Genomic DNA, 15,567 nt, shown 5'->3' on the forward strand with positions numbered 1-15,567 from the left:
TCACTGCCTGCACTCCCGATTCATGAATGCTCAGTCGACACGTTATTAAACTTTAATTTCTTCTTCTCCTGCTAATCTGTCTCATGTCAATTTGATTATCAGTCTAGGCAAAAGATCATAGAAGGGTAGAGAAAAAAAATTTCTCCCCAATACAGCCAACTTTTTTTCTCCTTTTCTCTTTATCATGACATACACTTTTTATTCCTTTACCATCATTTTAGAAAATTTGGGTAGGAAGCAGAAGTCAAGATTTGTTTTCATTACTCTACATTTACCCTCAAAGTCTCTCTTTATTTTTTAAAATTGCCATGCATTGTTCAAAACAAAGTCAGAAGAAATTTTTATAAATATTTATTGTTTCCAACAATTATTTTATTGTTCCTATCCAGTCTTCATACATATGTATATCTTTTTTAAATGCAGTTATCCAAGGGACAATTTTATGTTTTGATTCTGAATTATTCATAAATATCTTCCTATAAAAGTGCATGCTATTCACAATTACAATGTACATAAACTATACTAAAGATACTTTTGTTTTGCAGATCCTGTTCTGACACACACACTTAACGGATATCCTCGTTCCTAATAAAAAAGGGGACTTCTGTTCTGTGGTACTGACAAGGGCTAAGACATTACGTGTGGGTCCTGGGCTCTCCATTCCATCATTTTGACCTGATAGATATTTTGACTCCTGTCCTAAATACAGATATTTCAATAAAAATCATGCAAATATTAAGCTTTTTCATTGAGAACATATATATATATATATTTTTTTGGCACTTTGTTTTAGAACTTGTCCCAGCCCAAGGTGACTCTAGAATTGCTAGATTCACTTAATGACTCTATTAGTCACAGTTCTCCAGAGAAACAGGACCAATAGGATCGATCGATCAATCGATCGATCAATTTATTGTAATGAATTGGCTCACCTGGTATGAAGTTTAAGAAATCCCAAAATCTGCAAGCTGGAGACCCAAGAGAGCCAATGGTGCAAGTTTCAGTCCAAGCCTGAGTCCAAATGCAGGAGAAGACTGATGTCCCAATTTGAAGTCTGTCAGAGAAAGAGATGAAAGTCTCCCTTGCTTTTATTCTACCCAGGCCTCCAACAGATTCAATAAACTTTACCCATGTTGGGGAGGGCAATCTGCTTTACTTAGTCTGCATTTTCAAATGTTAATCTCATCTAAGAAACACCCTCGCAGACATATCTGGAACAATGTTTAACCAAATATCTGGGCACCCCATGGCCCAGTCAAGTTGACACATAAAATTAAGCATCACAATGGCAATGAGACAGAAATTTCAGAAAAGCAAGAGACAGAGACTGGTCTATATCTTATGGAATGCCATGCCCAGACCAACTTAAAGCATTTTTGTCAAACAATTTGTTTATGAGCAAGATTCAACATTTAATTGTAATCTTATAGGCTGAAGAAAGATTTCTAATAGGTCAATTCAAAAATTCACTATAAATAGGGACATTTCATGAGAAAAGTGAATTATTAGAGCAGCAGCCCTCAAAGCGTAGTGGTCCCTGGGTCAGCAGCATGAACCTCACCTGAGAGCTTGCGAGAAATACATTCCCAGAATGCACCCCGTACCTACTGAATCAGAAACTCTGGACTACAGACCAGAAATATGTGTTCTAACAAGCTCCCCAGCTGATTCTGTTACACACAATAGTTTGAGAACCACTCGTTTGATAATTGTTAGGTCAGATGCTTAAAAAGAAAGTCTGGTTCAATGTCACTACCCTCTTGACTGTCAGGAGACAGTCAACGGGGAGGTGGGGGTAAGTGGGAAACGAGCCTGTCAGAGCAAGTCTTAATCAAAAAATTTCTTAAGCATTTATTTCAGAAATATTAATTTCTTTCTAACAGGAGGTTATGAATTACAGAACATGTCGTGAGTGATATTTTTAGATGTGACCAGCATTGCTTTCATCTGTTGACTAGAAACATCCAAACTTGTAGAGAATTTTTACAAAAAATTGAGTCAAACAGAGGATATGCCTGAAGCAAGATCTCAACAGACTGAGAACAATGCTTCCAAGAATAACAGCTTGTAGTTTCTTTAATGCACCTGAGATTAAGGAGGGAACAAAGGAAGTTTATAGGAAGGTGGGAGAAAGTAAGGTGGGGATTGGCTCTTGAGGGTGGTCACACTTTAAAAAGAGGGGTCTGAAAGGGGGCATTTCAAAGGTGTGTTAACCTAGATGCACAGAAACAATAGTCAGGGCTTGCTTAAGGCAAAGATAAGCCATTCTGTAAAGAAGTGATATGCCTGTGGTGTGACCTGCCCAGTTAGGAATTTATGATCAGATCACCCTAAGATTACTTTCTGTAGAACCCATTTTTGGTCCACACATCTCTTCTACTGGCACATGGAGAACTTCGAGGATGTAAGGAATCCCGAGGCATTGAACTGGCCTTTTACAAATGGGAGAGGGAGAGGGTGAGAAGGCCTATAGCCTACGGGGCTTTTTCTGGGAACTTCTAGGCCAGTGCTGTACTATGGAGATACAATGCAAGCCACAGATATGAATCACATAAGTAATGTAAAATTTTCTTCTAACCACAATCAAAAGAGTGAAAAGAAACAGGTGACATTAATTATAAAACTTTCAATTTAACCCAACATATTTAAAATATTATCTAATTAACCTATAATCAATGTAAGAGATTTCATATTATCTTTTTCATCTCTTTGAAATCTGGTGTGTACTTTACACTAACAGCATACCTCAATTCTGACTAATCAAGTGGCAAGTGCTCAGTAGCCACACATGGGGTGTGGCCATGGGACAGTGCGATCTTGACCAAATTCTCCTGCAACTGGAAGGAAAAGCCTGGTAACTGGACTCTGCGTGACTAGAGCAGAAGCTGTGGCCTCGTGGAATTTACTCTCCTGTTCCCCGTGGCTCAATTCCATTATTCCTTCTGGGCGCAAGGCCCTATCCAAGCAATTCTCTTTGCCTTTACACAGAAATAAGACTTTCCCTTCATATTTTAGATGAAATCACTGTGGGATCCTGAAATGAAAGCATGGAATTTGCATGTGTTTATTCTTAACCACATACAGGTCTTAAACAAAACACTATCTTTGGACATGCCCTACTTAGAAACGTTCTCATATTTTCTAATTGCGTAGAGAAAAATATGTTTTCATTAAGTCAATATAGATCTGTAATCAGTTTTCTATAAATAATTTATTTTCCTTCCTCATTTTACATTACTGATTTTTATTTGGAATTGATTACTTCCCATTAAATTTTACAACAAAGATCTGATTTATCAATCAGGGTCGTCTTTTTCTCATTTCAGAGTTAAACAAATACCATTTCTCCCTCTGTGAATCTCCTTTTGTGGTCATTATTTCTACAAAGTCTATTTTTCCCAAGTGAAATTTTACATATTTACATTGTTAGGAAGATTTTTAGTTATTTTTATTGACAGATTTTACTGCATGTATTTATTTTACTTTTTAAAATACTTTTTACACTTTCTCTTTTAAGATCATTTTAGACCTCCAAAGTAGTAAAAATAGTAGAGTTCCTTTATACTCTTTCCACAACTTCCCCTAATATAACATAAGCATAGCAAGATTCTCATAACTAAAGAAGTAACATTAGGACAATGCAATGAACTAAACTACAAACTTTATTTCGGTTTCACCGGTTTTTGCACTAATGTTCTTTTTCTGTTCCAGGATCCGATGTAGGATCCCACCCTATACTTAATCAAAAAAATAAAACCAAATATGAGATGGATTGACTCCATAAAAGAAGCCATAGGCAGAGTCTACAGGAGCTGAGTGGGGCTGCTGAGGACAGAACACTGTGGACATTGCTCATTCATAGGGTCACAAGGAGACGAAGCTGACTCAATGGCATGTAACACACACTCTTGACTTCGGTGTATTACAATCCTGTCTTTCCTGACTTTGAGACTTTTGAAGAGCAATGGTCAGTTGTTTTGTGAAATGTTTCTCTATTTGTGCTGTCTGATGTCATGATTAGATTGAGGTTATGCATCATTGAGAAGGACATGACAGAAGTGAAATGCTCTTTCCAGTGCATCAAATTATGAGGTACATGATGTCAATATTTCTGATGATGTTAACCTTAGTCACTTGGTCAAGGGGGTGACTGTCAGTTTTTTTCACCATAAAGTTACTATTTTCCCTTTATTATTAATAAACATCTATTTTGGGAGAGATACCTTGAGACCACACAAATATCCTCCTCTTCCAAGCTTTCATCCACTAATTAGCATCTATCTGTGGATCTCGCCTGCAGCAATTATTGCTGTGGCGTTCTTATGGGGAATGCCTATTTCCTTCATTCTTTCTACATTTATTAGTTGGAATTCTTCTGTACGAAATAGTTGAATCTTCTCCCTCATTTATTCATTCATTCATTCGTTTATAGCAATATGGACTGGAGGATATTTATTTTTATCTATTTTTTATTATTTGGGTTTCCGATCTGAGAGCCAAAATCTCAACCCTGAAAATGGAGGGAAAGTCTTAATACTATCCTTATCTAAGCTTGGGTAACAGAAACCTACTTTACTGACTTAAGCCAAAGGATATGAGGAAAGCAAAGACTGGTTGGGAAGACTGGAGAACCAGTCTGGAAAGGAGCAAGAACCCCAAGCAGTCCCAGAGCCTGGAAGTCCACAGGCAGTGGCCCCTGGCAGGGCTGACCTTAGAGGGCCTTTGCTGGTAGAGACATCATCTGCTTTCTTCAGATTCTTTGTCACTCCAATCAGGATTCAAGTCTGAAGGGAGTGTCTCTGCCAGTTGGGGGAGGTGGAGGGCTGATGCTACTCATACCAGACTATTTACATACCATGAGGAAGAGAGAAATAGATGCTAGGCAGCTAGCAACCACCCACCTTTCAGTCCCTTGGAAATCAACCCTTCTCCTTGGATCCTTCTCAGAAATAAAGGTTGAAATGATGCTTCCCCCTCCTCCCTAACCAACCAGACCAGAAGCAATGTAAATCCCTGCCTACAACCCCACTCGAAGCAAGCTCAATGTCATCTCTGACGCCATCGCGGATTTGAGGAAAACAAAAAATAATTTCTCATGATATGATGGGGTCTATTGGAAAGGGCAAGGGACCTACTGCCTGGGTCAGCATTCTGGTCCCCTTGGCCTTAACTAAATGTCTTCATGTCTCTGGGTGGGGCTTCACCTTTTCTACTGTGAAGTGGGTATAAATGGCCTTAATAATCTCTAAAGTATCTTGAGAGGCTCAACATCTGTAATTAATATTTCAAAATCCAAGTGCACCGAAGGAAGACCCATAATGAGGAACATGTCATATCATATGAGAAAATGCTGAAGAAATGAGGCCTCCCAAGAGCCTGAAAAATGTAAAATTAGACGTATTTCATAAAACCATAGGTTCTTAACGGGACCTTAGAACTGTTTTTCCTAAACCCTAATGTGCATGAGACTCACTTGCGGATCTTGTTAAAATGCAGATTATGACTTAATAGCCCTGGGTGGGGGCTCCTTTGTCCAGGGACCACACTTGAGTACCAAGCCTCTAGGGAAGATGGGTGGTTCACAACTTTGACAGCAAGGCACATTGGAACCCCTTGAGGAGCTTTAAAAAAATACTTATGCCTGGATTCCCGCACCTCACCGCCCCCGCCCAAAGACATTCATTTGGTCTTGAGTGCAACCTGGGCTTTGAGAAATTCAGAAACTTCTGGTGATTCTAATATGCAGCCAGGTCTGAGCACCACTGCCCCATTACGAACTTCTCAAACTTTAGCACGCATCAGCATCCCCTGGAGGTCTTGCTCAAACACAGCTAGCTGGGCCTCGCCACCAAAGATTCAGACTCACAGGTCTGGGATGAGGCCTCAAATTTGCATTTCTAAACAAGCTCCCAGGTGATACTGACTCCGGGGTCTGTGGCTTGTAAGTCATTTACTCTTACAGCGATGTATAAACCATGTGGGAAACTGAGATGAAGTGAGCTGTTCAAGGTCTCTCCATACCAGATCTCCTGACTCCGTCCCGGGCATTTTCCTCAGTTATCTTTCCAGCTTTCTCATCTGCGTCCTGCATTCTTCACATGTCCAATGCGGAGCCGCTAAAAGCCAACACGAGCGGGTTCTCTGAGGCTCCAGGACGGCGGGTTTGCGTTTAGGGGAATGCCCTTGCAGAGCTGTCCGCATCCTGACGGTGCCCACGCGAGGAGGGGCAGGCTGGCACCGCCGCTACTAGAGACGCCGCGCGCGGGGCTCTACTGCGCCCCTCGCGGCCCCTGAATTCTCCACGGGGTGGGTGCCGGGCAGAGGCTGGGTGAGGGGACCGCGCGGCCAGGGACCTGAGGGGATTCGCTGGAAGAGTTTAGCTACCTCGACCCGCGCGATCCTCGGCTCCAAGCCCCACCCCCAGGTGACCTGGCGCCACGCCGGCGGCTCACGTCGAAGAAGGGGATTGGTGCGTTCGGCGCGGGTTTGGGCGCCGAGAGGATAAAGTCGCAGCGCGCCCGGCACCCGCTGAGGTTTCCGCTCGCGGCGCTTCGGCCGAGTGCCACGTGCCGCTCCGGCTCCCGCGCCACATGGCAGCATCTCTGGGCCGCTGCGTCGGAAGGTCAGTGCGCAGGTGGCTGGAGGTTCCCCGGGTGGCTGTCCCGAGGCGCTCAGCCCCCTTTGGGAGCAGAGGCCGACGTCGCGGGCACCCTCTTCCCGGCCGGCGGGATAGATACGACCCGGCCGCGGCGCCGGAGCTGAGCGGGCACCGCGGAGCTGGGAGGTCAGCTCTGGAGGAGGCCCGGGGCTCTGCTGGGGCCCGCAGAGAACGACACCTTGCGCCTTCCACCTTTTGGAAGGGCATCCCCCGCCAGAGACTCGGGACCGCCGCGGCTGTTCTCATGAAACCGGTTTATCCAGTCAATCCCCGAGGAGAGTGGGGTCTCACACCCTTTCCATGGGAACCAGGCTGAGGCCACAGACCCGTGTGCAGCGCAAGCCCTTGCATCTTCTTGGGTCCCAGTCCAGGGCAGATGTGCATAGGGGGAGGGGGACTCCCGCTCCGCAGAGCCAGGCCGCCCTCTGTAGCTCGCTCTTAGGGCTCCGGGATTCTTCCCCACCCCTGACCCTTTTCTGGCTTTCAGATCATCCCCAGATGCTCGCTGGAGTCTTTCTTGTCTTTACGTTGAGCAGTTTGCTATGTGCTTTTCGTAGATTGATTCTGTTAAATTCTTTCAACAATCTATTTCGGTGGCCCTCTCACTGCCCCATATCTGATGATGAAGAAAACTGAGGTTTGGCAAGGTAGGCTCACACAGGAGAGAGTGCGGCGCGTGGCCTTGAAACCCTCCTCCCCCATGCTGGTCGGTGCTCTCCCCTGGGGAGCGGGGAGGAGGAGCCGCCTGGAGCGGGTAGAGGGTGGTCGGGAAGATGCCACCTGCCAGGGAGTGTTTCCTCTTTGTTTTCTCTCTTAGGTACCTGGTCGCATTTCTTCTCTTGAGGGAGACGAGTGGGGGTGGTGGAGAGAGGGTTTGAGACTCAACAACCTGGTTTCCTCCGGCTTCCTCCTGGGCGGATCAGTCCATCCTGTGTAAGGGAGAAAAGATCCCCGCTTCAGAGTTATTGTGAAGCTTCAATAACAGTTCAGGAGAGCAGGTGCTTGTCAACTCTCAGTAGTTAGGAGGTGCCTGATTTTCCCTTGAGTCATTACTATTAAGAGGACACATTATTACTTTATGAACCAGAAAGTTTAAAGGTGAGACTGCCTTGCAGATATGTTTTATGAGCGTTATTGGTCCTTAAAGCAGAATAAGAGGTGGGAGAATCCAGGGGACATGAAGGTGGGCCTGGTCATCAGCGTCCTTTAGAAGTGAGAGAGGGCGCTGGGGCTGGGAAGTTGTCAACTAGACAATGGCTGACCTCTTGTAAAAGCAGTTTCACTGAGTCCAGAGCAGGAAGCTCCACTTTGAGGAGCCCTGAGACTGGAAGAAAAGATAAAGGCAGTAGGAGGAGAACAATAGTTCCAGCAGGTTGGCAAGTGAAAAAAGAATTGATAGGGATTCAATGGCACAATGGATTGGGGGTTCAGATGAGTTAGGTTTGGTAGGCAATTGTATTGTCAAGTCTCTGGGAGTACCACTGATCTTCACTGGGTGAAAGTTCCTAGCTCCTCAGCAATATGTGTATGCACAGACCATTTCTTGGGGCTGGAGACTTGTTTTTTAATATAAATTTTATTTCAAATTGTGGTTTTAATCACAACAAAATTTACTATGTTAATCATTTTTAAGTTTATAGTGCAGTAATGGCAAGTATATTTATATTGCAGAACTCCTTCATCTTGTAAAACCGAAACTATGCCCATCAAACACTGATATCCCCTCTCTCTCCCACTCTTGGCGACTACCTTTCTACTTCCTGTTTCTATGATTTTTGACTGCTTTAGATAACCTATAACTTATACAAGTGGAATTATACAAAATTTGGCCTTTTGTACTTTTGTAACTGGCTTATTTACTTAGCATAATGTCCTCGAGTTTTATCCATGTTGTCACATGTGACAAGATCTCCTTTTTCAAGGCTGAATAATATTTCATTGCATGCGCATGTGCGCGTGCATGTGTGTATCACATTTTCTTAATCCATTCATTCATCAGGGGCTGGATACATTTAGCTTCATGCTTAATGTGCTGGAGACATTACTTAATGCACCCTTATTTACTATCTCCATGGCTAAGAATAATTAGAAATTTGAGATCACAAGACAGCAAGAACATAAAGGGAAACCGATGGTGCATACTCAGGAAAAAGGCCTATTTTGTTGGGTTTTAATATTTCATAAATTGGAGCTTTTCTTATTTTTCCGGAAACAATTATCTCTCTTCAGAGCAATCATAATTGAAGTCTTTCCTTAAGAAACTGAAGTAATTTTTTTCTGAGAACAGGGGCATTCTATGTTTTGTGTTATAGACAAACTCCTGGTATTTCTTGTTTTCTCCTTCCTACCTGCCTGTTCAACACAACAGTGTCTGGTGAGTACTGACATGCATCAGGCGCTGATAGGAACTCATCAGAGCTCTCAGCTTTAGGAGAGAGGCAGCCATATTGTCTCCTGGCACCTAAAACCAACACATCCAAAACCAAACTCATTTATCTTCTCACCTGACCTGCTTCTCTAGGAAGACCATTCTTGCAGCAGCACACATTAGAGACCTCAGTATTATCATTCTTGTTTCCTTCACCAACCCCACCCCACTTCGAAACAATTACCAAAGACAGTTGAGCTCTGAGTCTATCACCCCCACCCTCTCAGTGACGCCACTACTGTCTTAAAGTTCTGCTGTGATTAATGCAGATAAGGATATAGGCCAGGAGATAGGAGACGTTATATAATAGCCACCCTAGAGAGGCCTAGTTGGGGAACAGTTCCATCATTTCTGGAGGAGAGTCTATTGACCTGTTTCTTTTTCATCTCTTTGCAGTTAAACAACGTGTTTGGGAGAGAGTCTGTGGACTATCATCTGATCTTTAAGGAGGGACCGAGAATCTTTGATGGTTTCCCTATGTAAATTTAACAACTAGCTTGGCAAAACAAGTATTACTTTAGGACAACTTTTCTCAAAGTGTGATCTAGGGAACTCTGGGGTTCCCTGAGAACTTTTGTAGGGTCCATGAGGTCAAAACTATTTTTAAAATGATACTAAGATACTATTTGCCTTTTTCATTATTTTTCTCCTAAGTGTACAGTAGAGTTTTCCAGAGGCTCCGTAACTTGTGAAGAGCTTTTCTTCTGATGGCTAATAAAATGTGTGCTTGTGTATTCTTGCGTTTCTAGAATCTTCGGAGGATAGTAGGCTTAGAGTATAAATGTGTGTGCATTTTCAGAGATGAACTCAGTTCATTCTTAACACTTCTACTGCATACTTACTAGCTGCCTTCAGTTATACCTGCTGTCATCTCTGTGACCTCATTTTCTTTTAAGTCGTTACTTAAGTTTTCCTCGTACCTTCATGGAAAAATAAAAAGTATGCTTTGTTGTCTTGTTTTGAAAACTTTCCTAAATTTTTAAATGGCATAAAAATTCTTTCAAATTTAATATGCTAAAAAGAATATTTGTACATGTTTATATTTAAGGATAGATTATTGACTGAAAAGGGGATATGAGAAGACTTGATTTTTCTACTCAAAGCTACACTATTGTGCCTATTAATTCCAAAAAAATTAAAAAATGAAATGACATATCAGAGTTATCTGACTCATGGAAGGGAGACATTTACTCCAGAGAAATGGACACAATTAAATAAGACATAAAAAATAATAATGTTGTCCTCAGTATTACGGATGTTAGAAATTTACCTTATGTATCTTATGACATAGAACTTTTTTGAATAAGGTGGTGCCGGTAACATTCTGAGACCAACCATTTAGAGTCATCTAAAGAAAAAATGAATGGAATGGCTTAAAAGTAGATACGATGAGCTCTATAAAAGCCAAAAATCATTCATTACAGCTTTCTAGCTAGAAATGAAAAAGCTATTGAAACATCTGGCAGGATAAGTTATCAAATTGCAATGTCCAGAGAAATATACGATAAAGCTTTGTTTGGCAGAATAAGCATTGAAAGAAATCACAGCACTGCCACTTTCTAATAATACAGAAATTCGTCAATTTAAAAATTTAGCTGCAAACATGAAGACCGAGTTAGTATCTTAACAGAAGTGTATTTTTGCCTTACAATGGAAGAATTTGCAATCACGGCTGGATTTGCCATTTTGTTTGTATTCTGGTATCAGCACCAAACCAATCATCAAAATATCTTTTTAGTGAATGCTTAGCAGCAAACACACGTAGGTCTAACATATCAGTGTAGAATAACTTTTTTGAATGTCATGGTGTATTCTGGAATAAACTGTTGAATTCGAACTGATGGTGCAAAAGCAATACTAGTTAAAACTACTGGTGCCTTTGCACAAATCAAGGCTGTAGCATCAAACTATACCAGTAGACATGGTATTCTTCATGTGCTTTCAATTAAAAAAAGGAAAAAAGAAAATTGCCAGCTTTACTTAAGAATACCCTTTATGAAGTGGTAAAAATGATAAATTTTATTAAATCTTGACACCCGAGGATATATATTTTTAGTATGCCATGTGGTGAGTGGATGCACTTGTTCTGTATTAGAGTTTGATGGTTGTCAAGGTAAAGCATCTATGCGATTGAGTTGTGAGCTGAACTGGACCCCTTTTTTTCACAGAGAACCATTTTTGCTTCAAAGAATGGCAAATTATGGCTATTCATACTTGGATAATTGGAATACATTTCCAAAAAAAAAAAAAAGAAGTGAGCCTGTGACTTCAAGGAAAAAACTAATGGTATTTGTTGCCAATTAACTTGTATCCAGCACCGTGAACTTGATACTGTCCCAATGCTTGGGAATTTTCTGATGAGATCAGTGGTGATATTAACCAGTATGACTTTGATACTGTATAGAGAATTGTGCTGATATTTGGAAGCTCTGCATAAATCACTGAACCAATATTTTCCAAAAGACCAATGCATGAAATTACAAAATCATGCAGGGATGAAAGAGGCATTCAAAGCATCAGCTAAACTCCTAGGTTTTAATGTAACAGGGTCTGAAAGTTTCGTTGACATGGCTTCATATTCTACATTGCAACTAACCTTTGAGAAACTACCAGGTGTTGAGTTTTGTACATCAAAAATGAGTATACAGAATTATCTGAAAAGACTTTTAAAATATCTCTCCCTTTTCCCTATACTTTTTGCTGTGAGTCTGGATTTTCTTCATGTACTTCAATCAAAGCCACAAGTATAAAAGCAGATGTGAGAATCCAGCTGTTTTCTATTAAGGCAGACATCAAAGGGATGTACAAAATCTAAAACAGTGGTATTCACTAAATTTTTGTTTTGGGAAATATAGTTATTTTATAAAAATATGCTTAAGTTAACATTATTTGGTTTCAAATGAATTTAAGATGTTAAACATTTCTCAGTTTTGCTTTCTAATACAGCAAACGTTGTTAGATATAACCCATATAAACAAAAGCTTTATGTAGTCCTCAATTTTTAAGAGTGTAAAGGAGTCTTAAGACCAGAAAACTTGAGAACTGCTGCCTTAAGAGTATTAACGTGAACTTGGCAGTAGCAATATAATCTTGACTTAGAAAAACTATATGCTGTAGATGGTTGGAAGTGGTTTTTGTTTTTGTTTTTAACTTCCATGCATCGTTAATCAAAACAATTCCATAATAAGGACAGTAGTGCTGCTTGATGGTTAAGCATTGGATCCTGGTGGCTGCATGGTTAAATTCAATAGTGTAGTGAAGCACTCACTGGGCTTGTGACAAATAGTGAGCATCAAATGTTAGCTATTAACAGTAGTGAAATACAAAGGACCAACTCCATTGTGAATTGTCTACATTGTTAAACTGTAGATGTTTAGTATTCAATGAGGGATTTGTGCCTCGTCCGTGCTTTGCCCCTGTGGGGTAAGAGAAGATTAATAGAGTTGTACCTATTTCATATCTTCAGGCTTTGCCTTTTCCTTGAGGGCAGTCTCCTCAACCTTTAAAAGAAAAACAAAAAACAAAAAAACTTTTTCAACTGTGGCCATTTATTATTTTGTTTTTGGAATTGAGAATTGTCTTTGAGTTTCCAGTGTTCTGGTAAATCAAGCTTGGCTTCCTCACCATCCCCTTGAACTTGCTGAAATAAGTTAATTTAAGAATCAAAGTTCTTACCTGGACTTAGGTGTCAACAATAGCTGCACAGATGATCTCCTCAAAGGCCTTCTGAGGGATGCTCGAGCCTTGCCTGTAACATGGCCCTCTGGAGCCTCCCTTCCAATCGTCACCCGGAACATAAAGCCAGAGATGTGCCAGTGGAAGGTCTGCTTATTTGGGAAAGTGAGCCAGGACAAAGGGCCCCAGGTTTGTAGGGCTGCGTCTGACGCTGGGGACCTGGTGGGCCAAGCCACTGACCCAACGGAAGTCTCTGAGGTTCCACCTGCCTTATTTCGGTGTCCTAAAGAACTAAACCACCATAGCTTGTAAAAGGGGGTTAAAGCCTATGTTTTCAGAAGGTTGTATTTTCCTTTTGTTTTCTATATTTGGGTTTTAGGGATTACAAGAAAGCTCCTGCTGTGTCTGGCATTTTAATTTAGAAATACTGCTTTCTATCTCCTCAAGGCACTGAGATGAGTATGGCAGTAGGCTAAATTCATATCTTAAACTGGAAATGCCTTCAACTGTGGTTTACCTTTTCTCTTCATGATGCAAAATATAAGATAGGTGAGATCTGGTTATCTCCTTTGAGGGGATGGGGCACCAGAGTCAGCTCTGAAGGTTCACCTACCAGTTCTGTTGGAAATCTTACAACTGACAGGCGGAGGCCATGGAGCTCCATGCAGAGTGCGGTAGGCCTGAGGTTAGAGGGTGGGAAGTTTGCTGTTTGAACCAGCAGAGCGAGCTGCGTGGCTCCGATTTACTCTTGTGCCATGCTTGTCCGGTTGTTGGGGGTGAAAAGGGGAAATGGAAGCCCTGCTTGCATTGTCCGGTCTCAAGCCATGTGTGATTGAACCATCTTGACCTTTTGAGGCCAGAACTGAGTTCATGGTTGGTCAGCGGTAAAGCTGATGATGAGAAGGAGCTACACTAAAACAAAATATACATGATCTGGGAAGAAAGGAGAAAATGGTTTTTCTAAATGATCCTTTCTAAAAGGGATGGCTTTAAAACAGAAATTAGTTATAGCTTATTAAATACTGCTGGGGACCTTTTCATCTTAAGCATTTGCTTTTCTAATCTGGTTCATTCTAAAGATAATATCTGAATGTTAGCAGGAGATTTATAGAGCACTGTGTTATTTAACCTGGGATCTCTTTGAGTTCTCTGATGGTACGTGGACAGATTGATAATAGTTGCTAAAATTTAAAGCCTTCTCTAAGATCCAATGACTTGGTGTTTCTGGTGGGTATGGCTCGCTGTATAGTAACAGCGAGCTCTGTCTTCAGATCCCAGTTGATGTCAGTGTTGTGCAATTCCAATTCTAAATCACCATCCAGCCTTCGTTTGCCTGCACTTTGCATGAGAAACGTTTTATCCCCTTTCACGGGGCCTGGCTGGTGGTAGGCTCTTGACTGGCATACTCAGCAGTCTCTTTAGTTCAGTTCGTGAATCTAAAACATGGTTTTGCTCATGAGCTGAAAACTTAGGGTTAATTTTGGTTAAAGAGTTTATGTTTTGAGGGTTTGGGAGAATACAATAGAACATAATGAACTCTGCTCTTTTTTTCTTACAGGGGATTCGAAGAGAAAACGCCGGTTGTTAGGATGCTGTGACAAATTGTGGGCCGGATGCTGCCGAGCCCCGCTTGTGGCTGTCGGATTGGCGCCCTGCCCGGCCAGTTCCTGGGCCCCTCTCCTTGGCAAATTCCAGCAGATGCCAACTTCCACTCTCTTCTTGGAAAGAGACCAGCCATGTGTCTTAATTACAGGTTGAATTTTTCTCCCCCCCCCCTTTTTTTTTTAACATGTTTGCGGCTTATTTTCTTTTCTGTACAGCTTCTACGTGGCTGTGTGTATTTGTTTTTGGAATGTCTCACAGTCCACCAGCTGACATGTATTAATCAGAAATTCCCTTTTCCACTCTTGGCTTCCTCCAGAATATCGCAAGTCCCAAACCCTAACTTGGTCATCGTTGCCAGCGCTTGGTTTCCCTGCCGTAAATTTTTATTGTCTGAGAGAAGACCTAGGAAACAGGGAGCCCAGAAGCTGCCTTGGGACTTGATTCCCCTTCCCTATCAGGACTGGCCTGGGAGTGAAGGCTCACAGAGAGGGAGTGTGCAGGGACTAGAGCATGGATTCTGGAACCAGAAGCATCTTTCCTTGGCCAAACTCCTCAACCCAAACTTGATGTCATTCATCCTTAGCAGTTTCTGCACATTCGTGTGTTGGAGAGGACAAGCTAGGGCCTGCCTGGAGGAACTCACCTCCATCATCTCACGTGGCCGTCAGTCTCCTCCTTGCCAGACTTGCTCCCTGATTCTTGTTACCCCGTGTTCACCCAAAACCTGATTCTATACCCACCTCACGCCAGACTTCACTGTCGCTCCCATGTACTTCCAGCCAGCCCAAGCCCACCTGTGATGTGACTGACCTGTTTTATTTCCTCCTCCTCGCCAGGTTTTCTTCCCGTGGCTTCTTGTCATGATTCTTACTACATTCCTCACAGTTTGTGTGTGTGTTTCTTTCACTGCCTCCTGCTCTTCTCCCACTATGAATGGGTTTCAAGTTGTAGTCCATTCCCTTCTGCACTTTCCTCCACGATTCGCCCAGCTCGTCTATGTGTTGTTTTAGTCCCTCCTTCCTCCACTAAGGAAGCAACTTCCAGGCCCAGGTTAGCATCAGTGGGCCTGGTTTTAGGGCCTTGCTAACCAGTGCTCACAGGGAAATCCCGCGTTCTGTATCTTCCTGCCTCCTTCATTTCTCCCAGATGAAATTTGTGGTTGTGTTCCCCCAAATGTGCTTCCAGCCCCCGCCCCCGCTCT

At 42.2% G+C, this 15,567-nt stretch overlaps 1 protein-coding gene across 1 annotated transcript in view; it reads left to right on the forward strand.

Annotated features, from left to right (window-relative positions):
• Positions 1–6,538: 6,538 nt before the first annotated feature.
• The window catches only part of LOC107196786 (L-threonine 3-dehydrogenase, mitochondrial-like), a 16,107-nt gene continuing 7,078 nt past the window's right edge, over positions 6,539–15,567 (forward strand). The window contains exons 1-2 of the mRNA XM_025042321.1: positions 6,539–6,622; positions 14,320–14,514. The gene's annotated coding sequence lies outside the window, so the exon portion shown is untranslated. The remainder of the gene's footprint in view (positions 6,623–14,319; positions 14,515–15,567) is intronic.

This window comes from Pteropus alecto, unplaced genomic scaffold, assembly GCF_000325575.1.
Source record: "Pteropus alecto unplaced genomic scaffold, ASM32557v1 scaffold50, whole genome shotgun sequence".
Taxonomy (NCBI): domain Eukaryota; kingdom Metazoa; phylum Chordata; class Mammalia; order Chiroptera; family Pteropodidae; genus Pteropus; species Pteropus alecto.